The following is a 22,544-nucleotide window of genomic DNA, read 5'->3' on the forward strand; positions in this document are numbered from 1 at the left end:
AGCCTGCCCCCCACCCCCCCTCGGGACACACGCAGCCTCCTGGGAGCTGTAGTCACTCACCGCGGGGTGACCTTGGCTCCGCGGGCCCGCGGCGCTGCGCCGGGCGGGGGCGGCCGGAGGGGGCGGCCGGAGGGGGGAGCCCGGAGCTGTGGGGGGGGAGCCGAGGAGGGCCCCGTCGCCTCCCCCCGCCCCCGCTCCCGCTCCGCCCCAGCCAATGGCAGCCCTGCAGCCGCTGCGGCCCCCCCGGGGCCGGGCCGGGAGCCGCGGGGATGCTGCGCGCCTGGCAGGTACCGCTGGGGGGGGGGGGGGCAGCGGGGCCGCGGGGGGAGCGGGGGCCGCCCGGGACTGCGGGGACTGCGGGGACTGCGGGGACTGCGGGGACAGCGGGGCCGGGGCCGTGCGCGTCCTGTGCGCGTCCCACGCACATCCCGTCTACATCCCATGCACATCCCGCGCGCATCCCACGCACATCCCGCACACCACCCCACGCACATCCTGGTCGCATCCCTGCCCGCACCCCCCCGGCTGCCGCTGCCGCCCCTGCCCTCTCCGCGGGGGGATGCGGTACCAGCGCTGCCCGGTCCGGGCGCTGGTTCGGGCACGCAGCGATGGGCAGAGGCGAGCCAGGCTCCAGGGCATCCCTCTGCCACCTGCACCGGGGCTGGGGGGGCACACGCTGAGGGGGGGGCTTCGGCACAGCCCCTCCTCTGCCCGGGCTGGTCTGCTTCCCCAGGGTGATGAGGATGGAATAATAATAACAACAACAACAATAATAACAAACAACAACAATAATCATCATCAATCATCATCATCATCATCATCATCACAACAACAACAATCAACTGATTCTGTTACACTGCAGCAAAGGGGTCCACACAGATAAAATCTTGGGCAGCCCTGCCCCCGCTGACTCCTTCCTAGTGGATAAGTGGGAATGAGCGTCCTCGGCCAAATGGGAACAACGGGTGGAATTTAAGGGGTCCCACACTTATTTCTGTTTTATCACCAGGCCACGGGGGCTGAAAGTCGCTGCTTTACAGCTTCATGTTTTCTCTGCTTTTGTATTTAGGGATAATTGCTCCATATAGCATTGGAACTTCCATGCGATGGATTGTTATGTTCTTGCTCCTTTCCCCCCCCCCCCCCCAGAATATATGATGTAGTTTCTGTTTGTAGACTGTTTTAATAGCAAGGTGGCTGAGACAAAGTTTACTCAATAAACTCGCCTTTCCCCTTGAGCAGCTTTCGCTTAGATAAACGGGCTTTAAAGTCCCGGTTTAGCGTGGGACTAGGACTGTTTACCATTCATCATTGTTAGTTAATTGCTATTTGGTTAAATATTTAGTTTGGATTAAGTTCTTTTATGCTCTTTTCTTAAAATATAATAAATAAAGGTGTGTTTAGTAATGTGGTAAAAGGCTTTCTAGAAGGCTTTTTAAAGATGCTCTGCAGGAGGGAAGCTCCATAAAGTTATTTTTTATATTTTGCATTTAAATTTTCTTACTTGTAGTTTGCTGTGGTGTTATCTGTAATTAGCCAAGCTAAAGCAGCAAGGAAATTCCACTGTTTTCTGGAGTGACTGCAGACTTCTTGTCTTCTTTACCAGTTTCATTCCTTATTCTGAAAAGAAAAAAAATTACAGTTTGCATCATTGTTTAAATCCACGAAATCCAACTCACGGTCTGCAAATCAGCTGTGTTCAGTGTAAGAGGACAGTGCAAAGGAAGGACAGATTTGGAAAAGGCGCTGAGGATGGACACACTTAAGACATTTAACACACTTTAACACGTTTAACAGCGACAACACCCCTGCTTTTCCACCCCATCCACCCCCCCGCCGCGGAGGTTTAATGAGCAGCAAGGATGCGGATCTGAGTTTCAGGGTTAAGTCTCAAAGCAGATCTTTGCTTTCAGGTACCCTGGTCCCTCTCCCTGCAGAGGCGAATGGCACCAGCGACCCGTGAGCATCTTCGCTGCGTGGGGCTCCCCGATGCCACCCCCCCCCACCCCGAGCCTGCGCAGAGCCCGGCCGGCCGATGGGAGCTCACCCGGTTGTTGGACCAGACGGTGCGGTGCCGGCTGAGCGGGCGGATCAGGTGGGGACAAGAACGGGGGGGAGGCCTGGGAGAGGCAGAGACGAGCAGAAAGCCCCCACGGCAAGCGGTAGCACGCTGCCGAGTCTGCTTCTGCGGGAGACTCGGTGCCCTCCATGAAGGTCTGCGTTTCGTAGGGCCTTTTTTGGTACAACGCTGCAAACTCCCGTGTTCTGCAGCAGTGACCCGGCCGTTGTATAAACAAGGGTTTAATTTTGGAACTTTAATATTTAAGAGGCTAAATTTTCTTTCGCTCAGGCATGTTCTCATACGCTGCCCATTTGACAAAATACTTCACTACATTATCAGTTGCTAACAAAGCGTCCTGCGGCTGTGTTCGCAGTGACTATTTGTACGCAGAACAACTCCCTTTCGCAGTGTCACGCTGTCAGGCTGGAGCAGGGTTTTCTAAGGCGGCATCGCCCTGGCTGGCCCTCCTGAGTTCTCACCCTGGCTGTCCTCTAAGACGAACAGGGAAGACAAGTAGCACAAAAGGGTGTGTGGATGCAAAGAGCAGCAGAGCCCAGCACGGGTAGTTTCCTACAACAATATTACCATTACAAACCAAGGCCCTTTGGAATACAGACATAGGGATCCATCCCGAGATGGGATCTCTACTAGAAGTGGCTTGTATAACTCGTGTACCAACTCCTGCGAGGAGAGTGGCTGGAGCAGTGTTGATCCCCTCCTGCTGTCTTCTGCAGAGAATTTGCCTTTGGCTTCTTTCTGCAGTCAGTAACCGTTCTGCACATACTCAGTTTTGTGATGGTAGTACAGGTATCTCCTTGGAGGGGACAGAAGCTCAACTCGTCACTTGCTGTCAGGGACAAAGACGTGGTTTCTCATCGGCCGTCCTGCTGTAGGTGTGTTACCAGCACTTCAGCCGTGGCTGCCCTGTTCTAAAGCCATCAAAGAAGTTAGAAGAACAGGAAACAAATTGCATTAAAAGTGCTTTGGAGGATGGAATTACCATGGAGATGGAAACTCGGGTGGTTTTTTTCCCCCATGCTACTAGAAGGCAGTAGATCCTTCTCAAAGAAACCACGTGGTGTTGATAAGATGACTTCTTTGTGACAGTCTGAAGTTGTAAGGCATCCGCGCGTTGGTTTTAGCGGTTTCCATCCCTGCCGTTCTCTCCAGTCACTGAATTACTCGATCTCCAGCATCGAAGCTCACTGACACATTAACCCTGGGCCACTCAGAGTAGCTCCCTTCCAAGGCCGGTTACCTAAGCGTGATAGATTTCCCCATCTCGTGGCCTCTGTGAAATGGATTTATGGAAGGAAGCTTTTGTTCTTTGTGCTGTAGGAGTCACATTAGTAATCTGGAAAAGAACTATCTGCCTTTGAAGTATGATTTAGCATTTGTGTCCTATACTTTCTTACCTGGGTCCACTTTCATGTGATGGCCCTTCCACAGCATACCAGTCCGCCGGCTGTTTTCCTAAAGCACTGTAGAAGGAATAATGTAGGCTTTGCACTCTTTAAAAATGTTTTAATTGTGCAGTTTTCAGTGCCGGCTATATTGGGCTGTGAAATAAGTAGGAACTGTGGTTAGAGACAGTATAAAACTTCTCTCTGGTGTGTTTATCTGGCATCCTACGGTTTCACAGTGCTCTGCGATTGCGGACCGTCACGCTGCCTGCTCGGTACAGTTTGTCACTTAAATGGAATGATGCAAATGTAAGAATTAGCCCTGCCCTGCTGGGACTGCACGAATCCATCGCGCCAGGAGCCTGCCTTTCACCGTGCCTGGTAGGGAGCACCCAGGGAAGGAGCGTACAGGTACCTGCGCTCCCAGCTCTCCGTGAACTTCTGAGTAACACCACATCCGTCACTTGAATATGTTACAGTTTGGGTTTGGGTTTTTTAACCTATCACTTTAAAGCTACAAATTCTGAATTTAATCAGGGGTTTTTTTTCCCCAGCCACTGCACATCATGAGATCCTTCCTTTACTCCTCACTGTTTTACCATGGATGTGCCTCACTGATTTTGTATCATCGCCAAACATTGCCAGCTTGCTACGTACTCATTTTCCAGAACATTTTCAAACACATTGAACATTCAGGAAGCTCCCAGCATCCTGGCCTGTGTGATTATGTATATTTGAGCACCAAGCATTTCAGTTTTCACCTGCACTCCAAGTTTGGTGCAGGCAGCGAATCGTCCTCCCGAGGCAGCTCTCATCTTGGACAACCTCATTCTAACCTCACCGTTTTGAGGCGGGAATGGCTTTATACAACCCAGATTTCATCCCCAGGGATGGTGGGTTTGGTGTCAAGGCTGTGCAGAACCAAATGCTCACCCACGCAAGTTGGGGCATCAGGGACTCTCTTGCCAGCGACCTTGTACACGTTTCGCCTTTAGCTGCAGCGGAGAGGTGAAGAAATGCTCCATTTCCAGCAAAGGAGCTGGAGATCTCCAGAATGACGTTACAGAAAGCGCCTGTTCCACCTCACAGAGGGAAATGCTGATGGGAGAGGCTGAAAGACAAACCCCCCGGGACGCCGGAGCTCCCAGGAGGTAGCCCTGATGAAAGCGCATGTGTCAGAGGGAAGACTGGGATTTAGGTCTCAGTCCTTCCTGGCTCATTGATGTGCACATCTGATGGCCCCATTTTCAGCTGTCATATCCAGTCTGCTTCCCTGTATTCCCCTCTTCTCACCCTGCCGATGACTGAAATGGGGTACCCTAAATGCCAGAAGACGCTTTCTTGCCCAAGCTCCCATTTCACTGACTCCCGAATTCTAATGAATACCCTGGACCTTTCACCCTGCCGTAGATGTGCCTCTTCAAAAGCAAGACATCCTACAGCCATGGGCAGAAATGCCAGACAGTGTTTTCAAAAGGAGAAAAGGTCTATTACTGCGTTAGCGTCAGGTGGGAACTGTAGGAAAACTGTTCAACACAGAGCAGCCAGGTTAATGCGTACGCTGCTGTTGGAATCACAGCCTCCCTGCCCACCCCAAACCCCGCGGCAATTCTACGTGTCTTTGCACGGGGAACCAGAATTACCACCACCATCTCGCTTTTTTTGCTCCTCACTCATGCACGCTGTTCCCTCGTGCTCTGCTTTGGCTGCTGGTCCCCGACAGTTCACAGCCCAGCCCTGGGTGCCCGTCGCATCTCCTGGGCACCTCTGTTCATGCACGGATGGTTCTTGATGGCTCGTTTACACCAGCCTTTACTTTTCTATGCAATTCTTTGCCTCAGAGATGAAACTAACCCCTTTAGGAGTACTGTGCAATACCGACGTGAGTGTGGAAACCATGTTTGTATGTTTGCCGAGGAATACAGATGTGTTTTCTGTCCTCCTTGTGTGAGGTGAGACGCTCAATGTGAAAGTAATTGGAATTAAAGTCTTGGTGCCTCTGTGCAACCAGGATTATCGTAGTTACAGTGTAGGACTGCCAGCTCAGCAGTCACTGACTGCTTAGAAATTACTTTTCTTCTAATATTACTACTAAGTTAGAATCCGTTCAATAATAATTTTAAAATTCATTATTTAAGATATATGCATCTCTTAGCTTGGTGCTAAAGACTTTATGAGAATCTTGTTGGATCTCTCTGATTTTGATTTAACTCTTCAGCTTCTCAGTGCTGATAATTTAGTGTACAAGCGCAGCAAAGTCTTGTAAAAAAAAGAAAGCAAAGTGTCGTAAAACCTTTCTAATCATTCAGGTTTCAGAAAATTTGAAGGCCTGTTCCTCTTTTGAGGAATAACGGTTGTTCTGATCAAGTAGATGGACAGTACGTCCTGAAGAGTGGCAACCGTGAAATCCTGCACGACAGTCTAAATGGCCGAGGCACTTAGAATCGTAGAATCCTAGGATGGTTTGGGTTGGAAGGGACCTTTAAAGAGCATCTAGTCCAACCCTCGAATTTGTTCTCTCCTTTCATGGTACCAGCCATCCTCCCTCTCCATATGACAAATTCCTATGTAGGCAGAGGGTCGGTATTGGCAACTTGCTTTCTTTTGATTACAATTAAACTCAGTGCGGTCGTATGAAAAATATTCTATAAAAATGGACAGCAAAAGCCCTCACGCTGCTGTGTAACGCGCTCAGTGGGAGCCTGTTTCCAGCTGGGACTTTATTCTCTCTTTTTAAATGCTCCTTGGCAAAACTAGACGAGCTAGTTAGTTAGCGGTGATGCTCCTCTCTCCCGGGGCTGTTGCTGGAGCCGGCGTGCGCCTTTGTGTCCCATCCGCCCTGAACCACCTTCCTCCCGTTGCCAAGGAGCCGATCACATTGCCGAGAGCCGGGACTGTGCCTGAACTGCTCCGGCATTCCCGGCTCTTCCTCTGCCTTCTGCCCACCTCCCACTCAGCCTCCGCCAGGATTGCGTTAGAAACGGTGATCCTGCAAACGCCACCTCGCTTTTGGGGTGGTTTTTTTTAATTTTTTTTTTTTTTGCAGTTTCAGGCAACCGGACTGTGCACATGGACAGTCCCAGCGGTGGGACTGTAGGTTCGGCTGTGACGAGCAAGGTGTTACTACCACGGGGTGACAGGCACCTCTGCAAGATAACTGGGGTTGCCATGGTTACAGATGGAAAATAGGGCTATGGGTTAACTCGGGCCAGTGTCGCATGAAGCACAACATCCCGCGTCACTTGGCGCGCACCTGAGACAGCGAGAGCCGGAGCGGTGGCCACCACAAATCCCCGCGTGCCCAGCCAGCCCCTGGTTTGTAGGTTAAACTTCCCAAAACTTCCCGAAGAGAAATCATTGTGCCCAACAGCTTCAGGGATGGAATTGGGGTCGGGGTGAAGCAGCCCCCTGCCAGACTCCGGCAGAAGGAGCCCATCTCAGCCCTTTCTTAATTACTGGTGCAAGCCAAATTTTAAGGCCCTATGAAGCTCTGATTTTTCCGAGCTTTCACACTGTGAATATTTAAGAGGAATTCTCAGTCAGGCACGCACCTCACATCTAGACTGTGGGTGCAGCTTGGAGGCAAAGCGAATAGTTTCGGCTGGACCGGAGGGCTGGAGCTGATACAGACTCTGATGGACCAGCCAGCGATGCAACGTTTCTGGCAGTTCTGAGTATCCCTGGAACATCAGCATCTTCAGCACTTGGTGAAAACCTCCCAGGCAAACAAAGGGACAAGTGAAGCCTGGACTGAAAAATAAAAGAAAAAAGAAAAAAAGAAAAAAAAAAAAAAAGTCTCTGCCCAAGCAGAGCTGTTGCTCACGGGTGGTTTTGGGAGCTCCATGAAATCGGTTTGGGACGCTGCTATTTCTCTTTCACAGCAACCTGCAGCACTGGACGGCCGTACTAAAGCCTGAGGAGGACGGTTTCTGCCAGGCTGATTTCTGCGTGTTAACGTGCACAAGCTGAGAAACTGCACGTGCACAGGTATCAAGAAGAGGAGGCGGCTGGAAATACCACTCTTGGCTTTTGAAGTATTGCATCCCTCACTGTGACGGTCCAGCCCTAAGGAAGGAAAAGTGACAGCATGGGAACGGATCTAAGGAGCGGAGGCTCGTGTCCGGTGCAGTCAATGGGCAAAGAAATCGCGTCGAGCTATTAATCTCTTAATAATACGGCTGATCTTTAGTCTGCTGTTCGAAATATATATTTAAAGAAGTCTTAAAAGTTTGTACCTTCGCCACAATATATTCTTATTGCCTTGGTTTTTTGGGGGAGGAATAGTATTAGAAGCTGGCTTAGAGGCTTAAAACCAGTCCTTAGGTGCTGGCCCTTGCAGCAGGCTGAGCGCTAAGCCTCAGCTCTCCGCTCCCCTTTAAAGGAGTAAAGCGATACAGCCATGTACGGGCTGAGAAGGCGCTGGTTTGTGTGTTTGGGGTTTTTTTTTAAAAAAGGAAAATAGTTGGCAGGAACATGAGCAAAGCTGAAAGTATTTTCATCTGTTTTGTTTTGTAATGTTTAATGTTTTGTTTTCTACTTTACAAATTATACAAAGGAATCACTCAAAACAAAGGTCTCCCATCCTGGAAAGGGAAAAAAAATCTAGTGGGACTAATGTGACTAATCAGAATTGGCCAAGTAAGAAAAAACCCAAAATGTCTTGAAAAATGACAATATCTATTTTTTTCTTAGGAAAAAAAAAGATAGAAAAGTTCACCGTCTAATTGAGATTTGTTTGCAAAATAATTCCAGGCTGGGAAGAGTAATCGACTTGTGCATAAAAATATTTTTTGAGATTCATTTTTATTTTTGTATTAAAGGTAGCTTGGATTTTAGAATTTACTAGTGGTTTTCAAATGATTATTGCTATGAAAGTACAAAATACCTGTCCTAACTTTTAAACTGTTGGGTATTCTTTGTTTTATGAAAGACTACAGAAGAGAACTGACCAGAAAGACACAGTTTAAAAAAAAAAAAAAAAATCTTGGCAGTTTTAAGAGAAAACATCTGGGAAAGGAGTCTCTTCTTGCTCCCTCTTTTTTTACGAGTATTTTAAAAAGATAATAGCTTATATTTACTTATTTTTAGAAGCATCTAGAAGGCTCAGCTGAGACCGAGAGGCCAGTGTGGCTCAGCGCTGTACAAGCAAAGACAGTTTATCCCTGGCCAAAATGATTTACGATCCCAGTTTCAAGGCTGAGGCAAGAGGCAGAGATAAACCTCAGCCGGCACCTGCCAGCCCCAACCCCAGCAGGAACAGCAAAACGCCACAGTTAGCGCCGGCGTCAGTTTATTCAGCCGATAGGATGATTTGGATATGATAATTGTCAGCAATAACAATTAAAAAAAAAAAAAAAAAAGGCATTTCAGGAATTTTTCAGATAAGAGCAAATAATTCGTGGCATCGAGTTTTAAATGCTCTGGGAGTGTCTTGGCAGCCGATGGTTAACGAGGAGCTGCAGGCAGGCGAGGAGCTCGCTCCGTGTGTGTCTGGCAGCTCCCGGGCGCTCGTGGGTGCTGCGCTGGGGGTGGGAGTGGGGACTGAAGCGATTCGTATGAATCACAGCAGATTTCCCAATCTCTCGCTGTGCTTATAAAAGCAGTCACTCCAGGCAGGGGCTGGCAGACACATGCGTTCCGAGAGATGCGCCCTCGTATCCATAGGTGTTTGGAAGCCGCGGCCAAGCCTCTCCGCACGCACGCAGCAGCGTCGCCTTTCCGTAGGTGCATCCCGTAAAGCAGTGGGCAAAGGGATGCGGTCTGCTGGGGCACATATAACGCTAAGAAAGCTGCTTAGGGATGTCTAAACAATTTTTTTCCCTGTTTATTCATCTCCCAGTTGGAAAATATTGCTTTGTCATATTAAGGTTGGTGAAAGTTTTAATGGGAGGGGTTTTTTTTTGTACCCAGGGTGTAACTCCGGGGAGTTGGGAGGTGACGGCAGGACGGACTCTGCCAAGAACTCTGCTACGAACGCGGCCGGGATACGGGAGACTGGAGCTGCAAGACTCTTCTGCGGAGACGAAAGCAGGGACGTGCAGGAGAATTTCTGTCACCCACCAGCCCAAAGGTACCGGCTGTTCCGCAGTGTATCTTTCTCCCTTAATTAAAAATATAACAAGCAAGCCCCAAATCCTGGATCTGCATTTCAGTGCAGAGGGCAAACAAATCTCAAAAATGTAAAATGAAATCTTTTCTGATGAGCTGTCAGCAAAACCACTATTTACTGAAGCGGCAGTCCTCCTCAAAACTAACAAGGTCTTTTCCAGACAGACACCCTCTTCCTAACTCTCCTTTCCTCCGAGAGCCGCTCGGCCGGGCCGTAAGCATCGGCATTCCCCGGGGAGGGGAGGCAGTTACATAAATCCGAGATATTGAAGGAGCGTTTAATGAATTTTTCCTTTGTTTTACCGGCTAGAGGGGCTTTCGGTCGCTGGCAGCTTTTTGCAGCAGCAGCAGCGATGTGTGCAGACCGAGATCCATCTCAAGCAGAGGGGCCCTTGTGCTTACCCAGTGATTACTGCTACAGAAACGGAAAGAAAAAAAAACCATCACATTAACTCCTGGTTTCTGATAAAACAAAATTGTTACAGCTGAAGCGATACATTTTCTGGTTAAATATTTAAATTGGTAATTAACATACGTCCTTTAGGGTGGGAAAATAGTTGTTTTCCGTATTTTCATTGGCTTTACGGGAGAAATAAACTACTGTAGTTTGGAAAGCAGAGGCTTAAATATGTTTATTTCATAATAAACATTTTGTAATTCTGCTTATAAGATAGTAAGTCAGCTCTCTGCGTGAATGTTGTCCAGGAGGAAATAAAATAGGGATCTATGGCAGTTCCTACGGGACGTGCTGCCGCTCCGGGGGTTTAACCACGCTGGGCAGCTCCGGCACAGGACCGGGCTCCCCCGGGGCTGCCGGCGGTTCGGGCAGCCGGTAGGAAAGTGGAGATGTTTAAATCGTTAACCAGCGAAGCACACGTTACCTGAAACCCTGTTTTCCAGCGGATTAGTCTGGGTTTGCTAAGTGGGGAGAGCAGATTTCCAGGGCCGGGCGCTGAGTTAAGCCTGTGCCGATCGGCTGGAGCCGGGCAGCCGAAGGCTGGCGAGGTGGGATGCTGCCGTCACTCCCGTCGCTCCCGTCACTCCCGTCGCTCCCGTCGCTCCCGTTGCTCCCACCGGAGGACGGCATGTTCCCGGGTTATGCAATAACAGGCGGCGTGAGCCCCCCGTCCCCTCGCCTGCCGCAGTGGGCACCGATGATCCCCCTCTCCATTCACAGCCTCTGCGTCCCCACGTGAAACGGGGAGCCTTGAAAAAACCAGAAGTGTGGCTGTAATTAGGATTAATCTATTTTTAGCAAGCTGTCTGGTGCCCTGTCCACGCTCCAGCTGAGATGTTTAATTCTATCTAGCTCGACTCTTTCTGCAGTTGCACTCAGGAGTGATATAAAAATTTTCTTTTAAACCTGGAATTTGTTGGGGGTTTGGTTTTGTTGTGGTTGGGTATGGTGGTTTTTTACTAAAAAAAAAACCCCCTTTTTTCCCCCATGTACAATAGCTGGAAAATCCAGCACTAAAGTAATACAAATGTTGCTGTATAAAAAAAGTTGTACAACTTTTACTATCATTATTATTCATTTTACTATGTAGTTTGGAAACCTAGTCATAGATCAGGAATGTGTTGTACCCTGGGCTGCACAAACAGCACGGAAGGAAAATTGCCTCTTCCGAGCTGTACTGAGTAAAACCATGCAGTGATACCAATACAATTTTTGTTAAATAGCATCAGGACAAGATGTTAAAGATGACGATGGTCCTTTACTGATCCTGTATTGAAATATCTGCCGTTCATACGTTTAACCTTTTATAATGTATTTGTAAAGGGAACTTCAAGATTAGCAGTTAGTTAGGAAAACACCACGAAACACAGTTGGCTCGAGATCAGTAGATTCCTCCGTCCCGCTGCCCCCCCCCCCCGGTAATGTTTGGCTTTTGCAAATATTCCTGCCCCACGTGAGAGTGGCCGGAGGCTGGGGCTGGGGCTGGGGGGGGGAGCAGCCCCGGTGCTTCCCCAAGGGCAAGGGGCAGAACCTTTAGGGCGTGAGGTCTAGCGGAGGTTTTCCGTGCCGTGGCCGTGCTCTGCGATGGGTGGGAAGCGTGAGGGTGGTCACTGCCTCGTCTCTGGGAAGATGCTCTCCTTAGGAAAAAAACAGGCTCCTCAGCAAAATGCTGTTCTCGCTCAGAAAATTCAGCAATCGGCCCAGGGGCACATTCTGCTTTACATGTAGGGGCAGGGTGTCTTTTCCTCTGCACCCCACCTGTGTGCGTCGTCCCCCCCTCCGTGTATTTTGGTGACTCATGAAGCTTCAAAGTGCTGAGCGCGGAGAACGGCTATTTCTGTGCTTCCACTGCAATCCCTGCTACCTCCGACTGTGCTGTCAGTGCACCTCAGCCATGCACAGCACCCCCGCCGGCTCTATTCTTAGCAGCTAATAGCTGAAATAATTACTTTTGTCTCAGCGCCGTTGGCTCCTCAGATTTGGAACTGAGCAAAACCTGCAGCTCGGGGAGCCTGGCTGCCCCTGCTCCCCTTCCCACCGCGGCCAGGGGTCTGGGGGAGCCGCCACGCCGACCTCGGGGCAGCGTTCCCATCGTGGTGCTGACCGGGAACGCTGCAGGGCTGTCGGATGAGGATGCTAACTACCTCGGACCCAGCTTCAGCACAGGGCATACACCCTGCTTTGAAGCGGTTTGTATGTTAATGTGGCGGCACCTCTTTGAAAAGGATCTCGGCTCTTCCAGCTGGGATTTTCTTAAGACTTCACAGGGTAAATTCCACAACTCCGGTTTTTCAAAGGAAGGGCCAGGTTTTCACCTGCAGGTTTCCATTTCGGTGCCTGCTTTATTGTGTGGGCTAGGTTTGCACAAAGAATGCAAGCGTTTCATGCAAATGGGACTTACCCAATGCCAACACATCCCCGACAGTTCTTGGGAATGAACCCACACCTCTGGCTTTGCAGTCCTTTGATCTCAACACCGGCTATTCCATCCAGTTCCCCTGACCCACCCCCCCAAAGCGGACTACAAACAAACCCCAGCCCGATCTTTGTGTGCAGGCAGTTGTGCACACCCAAGCAGGCACACAGAATCAAGTTTAAAACTTTCAGAAGGGGTTTTTAATTGTGATTTATAAGCCTGCCTACTCTTCCTCCTGTTGGTTGGGACCCCAGCGAGAATATCCACGTGTGTACGTGCTGGGCTGGCGAAGAACTGGAAGTGCTGGCCGTTTCTCCGGCATTCCCTAATGAAAACAATAAACCTTTTGGAAAAAAAAAAACCAAACCCTAAACCTAAATGTTTGTTGTGACTCTGTAACTTTTCTACTGTTGTCACACTGGAACAAAACCTGATGCGCGGTACACCGTGTAGAATATCCCTTCAGGGACTTTGGGAGACTTTGCATTAACAAATATTCCGATTTTGGAGTTGGAAGTTTCCAGTTTCCTGGAAATCTGCACGTCCTGGGACTGTTAGGGTAGCGCTGCAAGACCGTGACTTGTCTGTTGTTGGCCACGTACGTCTGAAAATAGATGGAAGCCTTCAAAGTCTTATTTCTCCTTTTCTTTGAAAAATGAAAGAAAGTACCTCCTTGAAATAATTTCCTATCAATTTCCTCTAAAAGCTGCACTGTTCTGGCAGCTTCTCTTTCAGATGATGGTTAAGTCTCACTAATTGACTGGGGGCCTTCTGTGCAATAAGGACTATAATTAAGCAAGAGGCACAACTTGAGTAAAATCTGGGAGCAAGGAAATCCCAAATTTCCATATCAGCTTTGACCCTGATTCTGCATACAATGCAGGTCAAATTATTTAACCTTTATTTAATTTAGCCTTCCCATATGCAAAATTATATTGATTTTAAACGAGCAAACATTCAAAACTTGCCAGTTTCCGTAACAACTAACATTACTTCTTTATTTGCAGTCAATGTAGACAATTGTTTTACTATAGCAGAGTTAAGTAAGGGTTGTTTTGGTTTTTAAAGATGATTTTCTATTACAACATTAAGATGAAAAGAAAATTAAAAAAACCACCCTCTGAGTGGTGAGGGTTAGGGGAAATGGTCCTGGCAGACTGGCGGTCGTGTTACTGTTTCTGCTGGTATTCCTCGAGCGGAGCTGGCTGGGAATTCTGCGCTGAAATAGATTTTTCTTGGAAAAACATCATTTTGCTGAGGTTGTCAGTGTTTCGTGAGGAAGAGGTAGTTTTAATTTCACATTTTGAAAAAGATCTATCCCACATCAGCTTTTGAAAACCACACTATTTTGCGTTTTAAAGCAACTTTCATGTCTTTTGGGTGGTAAGCTGGAGAGCAGTGTGCCAAACGTTATTATGAAATTTTACGTTCCCCTGTCCACCTTTGCCCCGTTCTCTGCTCCTTCCGTTTACTACCAGCTGCTCCCCGAGGTGATGTGCCGAGACGTCATTTACACGGATGTTGAGGTCGAGGGGTTACAGATTTACAGCTGCACGGACTTGCTACATCTTGGGCAGGAATTTGTTTGGCATAATCAAAGCCTTTGGATTATTTGAACTCAGCCTTTTAGTTAAACAGGAACATGCCCCGATTTTAACAATCGCAGTTTCCTGCAGTGGGAGGAAGGTGTGGCGGATGGCATTTAAACCGAAACCTGAGCCAGGACTTCACCAGCAGGAAGCTGAAAGTGCGGGTGGTACCACGAGGTTTTTCGTTTGTCATTAAAAAGACCAAGGGCCTTCTTCAGTGGATGGCCGAGGTTAATTTAGCACCCACGATACCAATAATGACGTGCACGAGGGTTAGATTTTTGTAGCGTCAGGCTTCATATGTTACCGCTATTAAGGTCATTGTAGCATGACAGCAGAAAATAGCACGGGAGATGCCAGGGAATGGAGGATGCACCTTTACGTGCAGTTCGGCGTATAAGCAGCGGCAAGCCCACGTTTCCTCTGCTCGCTGATGAACTGATCGTGGTGCTCCCTGATGCTTTCACGATGCCGAGGGAAAGCGTCGATTGACGGCAGACGTGGTAATGATGGCTGGGGGCTCAATCCCACCTTCCTGAAGAAATTATTTTTTCCCCTTAAACATCCAGCCTGAACCATTCTATTTCTAAGTCATGATAGCTTGTTACATTGTCTAGTGCTATAAAAACTGTTTTGCTTTTTTTTTTTTTAATCAGCACTGTAAGCACCCAAAGGCACAGTTGGAGTTGGCCATTGGGTCACCCCTGGCTTTGGAATGGATATTTACACCACCATTTGCACAGCGAGACTGAGCTCCCTGCCTCCCACCACGGCCGTGGATTATTTCCGTTAACCAAGCTTGCTTTCTACTCCGGGACTTTGCTCCTCATAGTCAGTTCTTACAAAACCAGAGTTCTGCCTCCTGCTTTTGGACAGAGTTTGGAGGGGGGAAAAAACCCCCCCCACAACCAGTAACAAAACATGTGCCTGGGCTCCACTTAAAACAGAAAAGCATCCTAGATTTCTACCATGGAATCACGGCCTCTATTTCCTTACTTCAGCTCAGAGAAAATGCCAAAGCCTGCCCAACATTGAACTGACTCAACTGTGTGAGAAGACAACTTTATTTTTTTGGGCCTCATTATTCAGTTCTGGGTGCTGAAGCTTTCCATGGTGCCATGCTTTCTTACTTGTGCGCTTGAGTGTTTCCCAGTGCAGTGCAGCTTTGAGTCTTCTTGGGAGCCTGAGCGCCACCAGAAATACAATACTTACAGTCAGGTAAAGGTAGAAATGTTCCATGGCCAGTGATTTTCAAATGAAAGTAAACCATAAAATAAATACTGCCTTTCCCCTGAAAGCAACGAAAAAGATATAATTTGAAATAAATCAAAGCTCCATTTTACTTTCTTACTATACCACAAGACTGACAAAATTGCTGTGAGCTAAAAGCACCAGTCAACTGTCCCATTTCTGAGGCTCCGAGTCTTTTATCTTGCTCCAGTGCCGTACACAATCATGTTCAGAGCTTCGCTGGGTCTCACAGGTGCAGCAGGATGGTCTCTGTCTCGTCTGCACAGTGCCAGCGAGTTGTAAATCAGCCACACGTCGATGGGGAAAACGGGGAATGTGGAAAATCTGCCCTGACCCTGCACGTTGGTGGAGCTTCTGAGATAACTCAGGGGTAACTGAAACCAGCACAGACAGCTTAACATCACATAAAACGCTGGCCTACTTTAGCGAGTATCACTGCTGAGTGACTCATTTAAGTAGCCGTAGTGCTCTTACAATTTTACCTTCATTAACTGAAGTAGTTAATGCTTGCAGCTTTGGCCACAAAGCGTATATGTAAGGCTTGAAGTCCCGTGGGTTTGATTGCATAAGAAACCATGTCTTGTGGCATTTAGTTGATCAAGCACTATTTCTTTTGGTCACAGGGAGGTTTGATTTCCCCTTGCATCAGCTACAACAGACCTTTTGCATTTTTTGTACTGGCGTCTGTTCAATTCGCAAGGGTCATCCCCTTCACCCCACACTGAGCGCCTGTGCTGCTCCCCAGGTCCCTAGCTCATAGGATCTTCCTCTTTTTTTTTTTTGGTAGAATCGTATCTGCGAAACCGGGAGCTTGCAATTCTTCTCATTTGTGTCTGTGCGTAACAGGTGTCATTTTCAGTGTAGTACAGACAAATCCCAAAATAGCTCAGGCTCTTCAGACGCTGCGAAGAGAAAAAATAGTGGTTACTTCAGCTTTGGTTGTAGTGAAAAACCCTAAGCTTGCAGCCAGCTCTGAAGTCCGGAATTAAAATGGCAGATATAGCTGTGTAGTAGTGATCTCGCTCTTGATTCGGTGTTTTTCAAACGGACTGCTGGCTCTCTCGCTCGCTCTTTGTATATGCAGACTGACGCATGAACTCCCTCGTACAGTGCTGGCTTTCCACTAGCTTCCCTTTGATTCCCAGATGCTGTACCTACCACTGATCCTCCTCCACATTTTCCAGTTTAGAGTCTACAAGCACTGCTTCCCCTGGTGCTGAGGTTGACTGAAGGCACCAGAGTTAATGCAGGGGGGCAGAGGCGAGGAGAGTGTCCGTCTGCAGAATTTTTCATGCCTGGTGATGCCTGCTGTGCTGAAATACATAGCTGTTTGTGGACTTTCTTTGACAGAGATTATTGGATTCTGGTGACTCCACGAACGCAGTTATTAGTTCCCCTGCCTACTCTGAGCATTTGGAATCTGTGTGTGATAACACTTATTAATACCGTTCAGATTAAGAAGACCCTATAGCTTTCTAGCACTTTCTGTACCTTATCTCACACCATGCATCTGCCCAGTGGCAGATCCACGGTCAGACCAACGTCTCGCAGCCAGCGTAGCAGGGACCTGTGGGCCAGCAGCAGCCTCATGCTTTTATGCCCAGAAGACCCGTGTTCGTTCACAGGAGCAGTTCCTTTTAAGTTGCCTTGTGCTTCAGGGTAGCTGCCTGCTGAGCATTTGCAAGACGTAGGCCTAAAATATTTTATTTTAGGAAGTCAAGTAGTGATGCCTGTCACCGAAATGGTTAATCAAAAAGCACTAACTCTCTACTGGAACGTGTGTGTGTGCGTGTGTGTTTTTGTTTTTTTAGAGCCAAGAAGATTTGCTTTGGTTTTTTTAAAGCAGAAACCACCACAAAGTTGGCTGTGGTTTCAGCTGCGCTTGTTTGAGATTTGTATTGCTGACTACCAATCCTAAAAGAGTTAACCTAGTAAGTATGACTCAGAAGCAGAGAGGGAGATGCGAGGCTGAGAGCCTTGGAGGAAGCACAGAAACAGAGGTGAGGAACATAATAATTACCAAAAAAAGGTGCAGAGTCCAGGAGCGACGTTCCCCTCGGTTTGCCTGGCCCTGGCACCGCTGGCACGGGCTCCCTGGAAAGCTGCAGTTCCGCTCTTATAACACAGGGAGCAGGCTGGAGAATTTAGAGCTGCGTCACAGAGCTCAGCGAGAGAGTGAGAGAGCAAGCTCCGTCGATAGGTCTACCAGCAACAGCCCTGCTGCAGCAAGAGGGGAGAGAGGCAGCAAGAGAGGCAGAGAGGGCTCCAGAATAAGAAGTGACACCAACACCAGGGACTGGGCTCCTGCCACCATCCAGTGTCATTTAAAGATCATATTTGGGCTCGGTTGGCGTAGGAGGCTTCGCCCATTGACGATGCTGGAGACCCGGCGCACTTAATCCCGCGGGGAGGGAGAGTGGGCAGACACCGAAAGGGTTAACGGAAAGGAAATTTCTGGAACCTTCTATTCTGCGGCGCTCCACAGCGAGCGGACGGCTGAGGACTGCGCAGATGGTGCACGGGCAGAGCTCTTCGGTCCGGTTCGTCTTTCCCACGTACGTACCCTTTGATCAGGATGGGGCTTGAGCTGCATCTACGTATTTTAATTATTTGCAGGGCGTCCCTTTCCCCCGGCGTCCCTAAGTTCGGATCCCAAAGTGGCTGTATTATTATTTTGGCTGGGTATGATTGCTCTGTTCTGCGTCAGAGCTGTTTTCTCAATGGAACGACGGCACAGGTTGTACTAATGTCACTCCTGCCGGCATTGCTGTACTGCAGAGGAGGGTAGTAGTCGTGGGGGAGAGATGACAACTTTGCAAAGACTGCTGTTTTCAGGTTTTGTTTGGGCTTTTTATTCCTGCCCCCCCCCGCCCCCCCCCCCCCCATCTCTCTAGAGGCTGGCATGTTGGCGAGGGTTCGGTGGAGGGGTTAACAGGCGCTCTGCATTTCAGAGCTTGGAGGTTTGTCGCTGCGTAGTTCGGAAAGTGGTAAACGGTGACGCAGTGATCATTGCAGGGCATGTCGTCCAGTTTTTAAAAGCACTGGGGACAGGTAGACGGTGCCTTCCAGACGCTTCCACACCAGCTGAAAGGGGTTAAGGATGAGTCGAGACGGGAAGCTAGCATTTAGGGATTAAATGTCATCATTTTGGCGTTGGAAAGTTGTTTACCTTGCTCTCTCCGTGTCTCCATGTTGGCAGCCTTCCAGCTCACATGTGATAGTCTTCCCTGTACTGCTGCATCATTAACTAAGTGGCAGAGCTGGCTCCCCATTGGCCGGGGAGGGCTCTCGGCCTAAAGGCGCCATCCGATTGGCGGAGGAGGTGATGGCAGGTGAAAAGCCCTCCCGGATTGGTCGAGGACTGGGTGTCAAATCTCAACGTTGATTTCACTTGCTTCAAAGTGCCGGCAGCTCCCTGCCCGCTCGCTGCCTGCCGCGGCTCCCCGGGGGCTGCTGGGTGCCCCTCGGGCAGGGACAGCAGGCAGGAAAGAAGCAGTTAAACTCCTCGGTGCGCCAGACCCCGCACCCATGGGTGCCCCGTGAGGGTGACGGACGGGGAGGTTTCGTTTTGCCGTGCAGTTGTGACGATGACGTGTCAGAGCTGCAAACCACGGGGAAAGTACTGGGGTGTGGGGCTTTTCTCCTTGCTTGCTCTCCTCCTTCTGCCTCATAAGGTGGCAAAGCGTTAGCAGGACTGTAAGCTGCTCGGGGCAGGGATCGCACCTGGAAATTATGTTGTGGGAATAATTAAAGAAGTGAAAAAGACTCTTGCTCAAACTCGGTTTTTGTTTGCATAAGCGTAAGTTTGCCACAGGCTTGGTAACATCAGGGAGAGCTGAAGAGAGCCCTAAGTGAGGGGTCTGTAAAGGTTTGCAAAAGAAATAACAGCATTAGAAAGCAGGGACCGAAGGAGGATTGGGAAGGGCTGGGTAAGGATGAATGGGAGACTGAGGGCAGAGAGCAGCTCCAGAGAGAGGATGAGGAGATGAAGAGGAGAACATTTTTCTCTCTTAACCATTACTATACTATTTTTTCACCTCTCTTCTTAAAGCGACCAGCAATGAAGATGGCAACTCTGCCTGGAAGTGCTGAGGACACAACCAGCTTTGAGCTTGGTCCTTCTGGCCGAGGAAGTCTCCTGATTATGCAGTGGAGTGGTAACTTTGCTTTCTCATACAGCAGGGAACATTACTCCATAGCCTTTCATCAGATCAAGGCTTAAACAAGTTTAAGGGTATGGTAGCATAAGCATTTAATCTATATTACTCACTTGCTGACATCTCAAGCGTCAGGTCCGGTTGTTTAGCAACAACCGCTGGGTTCAGAACCGACTCAAACATTCTGCGTCCACCGTCTCCATTACTTCAGCAGCAGCCTGTCCTCCCGACGGCAGTCTGAGAGAGAGGGAGAGAGAGAAAGGCTGTATTTACGCATAGACACCTACCCCGACCGAATTTTGGTTGTTCGGTTACAAAGGCCGTACGCGCTGCGGTTTTATCCCCAACTCCGTTCCTTTGCGCAGTACCGTAGAGGAGAGGATGCCATTTCCCACGGCAGTGCGGTGCTAGGAACAGGGAGGGAAGAAGAAAACAGACAGTAGGTGCCACTCCCCACTTTTTTTCTGCTTTCCCATCTCCACCTTTCTTGCCTCCCCTCCTTTTCTGCCAGATTCCATAGGGAATTTCAGACTCTTACTGCAGTCGTCACAACCCCTCCTGACTCACTGAGCCTTCGCTGGCTGTAGCTGGCTCCCTTGGAGCATCCTTGCCTCCTGCAGCGCCAGTTCCGCAGAGCAGGGGAACAACAGGAATAGCAGCAACAACGGTGGTCCCTGCAGCAAGACGGACAGGCATAAATACACACACAGATAGGAACAGTACCAGGCAGCCGCAGAGGTAATGCTGGACAGCCAGGAGATGGACTAAGAAACGATGCTCGGTTGCGTGGAAGACGGGTGGGTTGAGCCTGTTTTACGGAGTGCTGTCTGAACGGACAACGCTGTGCGGTTTTCCTTGTCATGGCTGTGGGGCGGAGGACCTCATTAATTTGCAAAGCTAGTGCTTCTTAATGTCATTTCTCAGTCCTCTGGAAGGAGCTGCAACTAGCAGCCGGTATACTTGTTCAGGCATATGCGTACTTTCAGAGTATCCGCATTCAGCGTAGGAATGCGTTTGTTTTTATTCCTTTCGTTACCATCTTTTTGCCACAGTGGTAGTTTAATTGTGACTAAATGCAGGGAGGGTAAGGAGACAGAGCTAAAAAAGGAGTTATTTCAATGTTAAACTTCGGCTGTATATCTCATTACCCAGGAATTGAGGTTACTGTCAGCAGGTAAATCTGTGGGACTGGCAAGAAACAAGGTGAAGAAGGGGACACGGCATATTTCTGTAGGACGGCAGCGATTTTGCGCGTAGGGACCGTATTGTTACTGTACGTTAGCTGTACATGGCTAACTGTTCCATAATGGTTTTGTGTGTACTGCTGCAAAAGGACCTGGGAAAGCTGTAATTTCTTCCTCCCTTTGACACTTGGGTGTGTGACATTGCGTAAGCGGATTCATTTTTCTGTATTTTGGTTTCCTTCCTTTGTAAAGTGGGGTTCATTATCCCTCCCAGCCTTAGTGCGGCATTATGACGCAGTGTTCGTTAATGCGCTGGGTCTGTTGGCAAAATACATGCAATTTTCTTGGGAGTTTTGACTGTTCAAGGACCGCAAAATTTGGTAAAGGAAGTTAAGGATTGCAAATGCTCACAACATAAATTTAAAAGCATTACCATCTTCTTCTTCTTTGATATCGAAGGCAGGCGCTCTGACTGGCGAGACAGCCACGGTCTCTTTCTGCACTTGTTTTGCCGATGGTCATGTTACATCTGTGACGCAGTCCGATTTTGCTGTTGGTTCCTGTCTGCGCTGTATGGAGTTGAGCTGATGAGGGCACAAGCTTGAATATGGTTAGAAACATGAATTTAATATTGATGGTAAAGTTCGTAACCATACCTGAAGCGGCAGGGACATCGGCATCCACCTATTTCACCACCCACAAACGGTGAAGGAATTCGAATGAACACGACAGCACCCCTAGCCATTTTGTTGCTCGCAGAGAAGACTCTGAGCCTGCAGCGCTGCTGCTGCTGCTGTTAATTTCCATGTCATACAAATACAGCATTGGGCTCTGTGTCAGGAGCTTTACTGATGCTGTGAGAAGCTTAATGTCTACAAGCAAATGTTTTTCTTTTCTTCTTCGGGAAAATTCATTAAAATGTCCAAATGCCAAGTATTCTACCCTCACTTCTCTTACAAATCACTTCCAGACCAATCCAGAAAATTCACTGCTGCCGTGAATTTTTTTAAAACTTGTTCACGGTGTTTTCTTACAGTTTAATATAGGTGTAGCTGGGGGGGAAGGGTAAGATTTAAGTCAATTAAATATCTGTATCACTGATGATAATGGACAGAGATGTAGGCAAGAGATACAAGTTGCCCATATATTCTATATATCTGTACATAGATAGTCTCAAGCCTAGGTTCTAGAGATGCCCCTGTTATGGAACAAGATGGGAGTACTACGTTCTGTTCTCACCCACTCAAAAGTTTTGGTGCAAAGGCAGCAGTAGAAACGGCCATCGCGGGAATCTCACAAAATGGTTTCAACAGCGTTCAGAGATGCCAGTGCCGTTTTTACTGGCACGACTCCGAGAGGGGTACCGTGAGCTGCCTGCTGCAAGGTCATTTCCCTGACTCATTGTCAGCGACCAGTTGGTTCAGGAAGTCCCAATCCGTATTTCTTGCAACTGTGGCAGTGCTTGAGCCCTGAACCTGGAGCTGAGGCTTGAAAATTAATGCTACTGCAGTAGTGGCCCACCGAGTCCAAAAGCGAGATCCAAAAAATTCTGCATCTCAGAAGTGTTTAAAAAACCCTATCTAGAATTTGTTTCTTGAGCTAACTACAAAAACTTTGCACTAGTTCCCTCATCCCCTTTTCCCCCAAGACTTCCTCTGGACTGCTGCGCATCAGGAGTGGCACGTATTTAAGGACTAGGCATCAACTTACATTGTGTTCCAGAGGGAAAAAAAAAAAAAAAAAAAGCAAAGCATCTGCATATATTTGCATTTCTGTTCCTGTAGTCTTTATCAGGTGGACTCCACAGGCTGCTCTAAGTTCACCGGTGTCCGTCAAGCTAGTGTTGTCTCTCAGGAGCTTTCAGTTTCGGGTACCTCAGCTCAATAGCTACCTTATCACCTCCCAGGTTTCCACTTT

The 22,544-nt window shown here is 48.6% G+C and overlaps 1 protein-coding gene and 2 long non-coding RNA genes across 7 annotated transcripts in view; 1 reads left to right on the forward strand and 2 right to left on the reverse strand.

Annotated features, from left to right (window-relative positions):
- Positions 1 to 6,339: 6,339 nt before the first annotated feature.
- Positions 6,340 to 10,795, reverse strand: LOC129196334 (uncharacterized). The gene is made up of 3 exons (XR_008574151.1): positions 10,455 to 10,795; positions 9,877 to 9,988; positions 6,340 to 7,530 (listed from the first exon to the last, which is right to left on the reverse strand). It is a non-coding gene; the product is annotated as an uncharacterized LOC129196334 (long non-coding RNA).
- Positions 10,796 to 13,435: 2,640 nt separating this feature from the next.
- The window catches only part of CD46 (CD46 molecule), a 30,182-nt gene continuing 21,073 nt past the window's right edge, over positions 13,436 to 22,544 (reverse strand). The window contains exons 11-13 of one of the 5 annotated variants that reach the window (XR_008574147.1): positions 19,770 to 21,227; positions 19,557 to 19,680; positions 13,436 to 16,188 (exon numbers count right to left, since the gene is read on the reverse strand). The gene's annotated coding sequence lies outside the window, so the exon portion shown is untranslated. Of the gene's footprint in view, positions 16,189 to 19,556; positions 21,228 to 22,544 lie in introns of all 5 variants that reach the window. The other 4 variants (XR_008574145.1, XR_008574149.1, XR_008574148.1 and 1 more) reach the window with 4 other exon arrangements.
- On the forward strand, positions 17,313 to 21,566 carry LOC129196333 (uncharacterized). Its single transcript, XR_008574150.1, has 2 exons — positions 17,313 to 17,841; positions 19,338 to 21,566. It is a non-coding gene; the product is annotated as an uncharacterized LOC129196333 (long non-coding RNA).

This window comes from Grus americana, chromosome 25, assembly GCF_028858705.1.
Source record: "Grus americana isolate bGruAme1 chromosome 25, bGruAme1.mat, whole genome shotgun sequence".
NCBI classification, from domain to species: Eukaryota; Metazoa; Chordata; class Aves; order Gruiformes; family Gruidae; genus Grus; species Grus americana.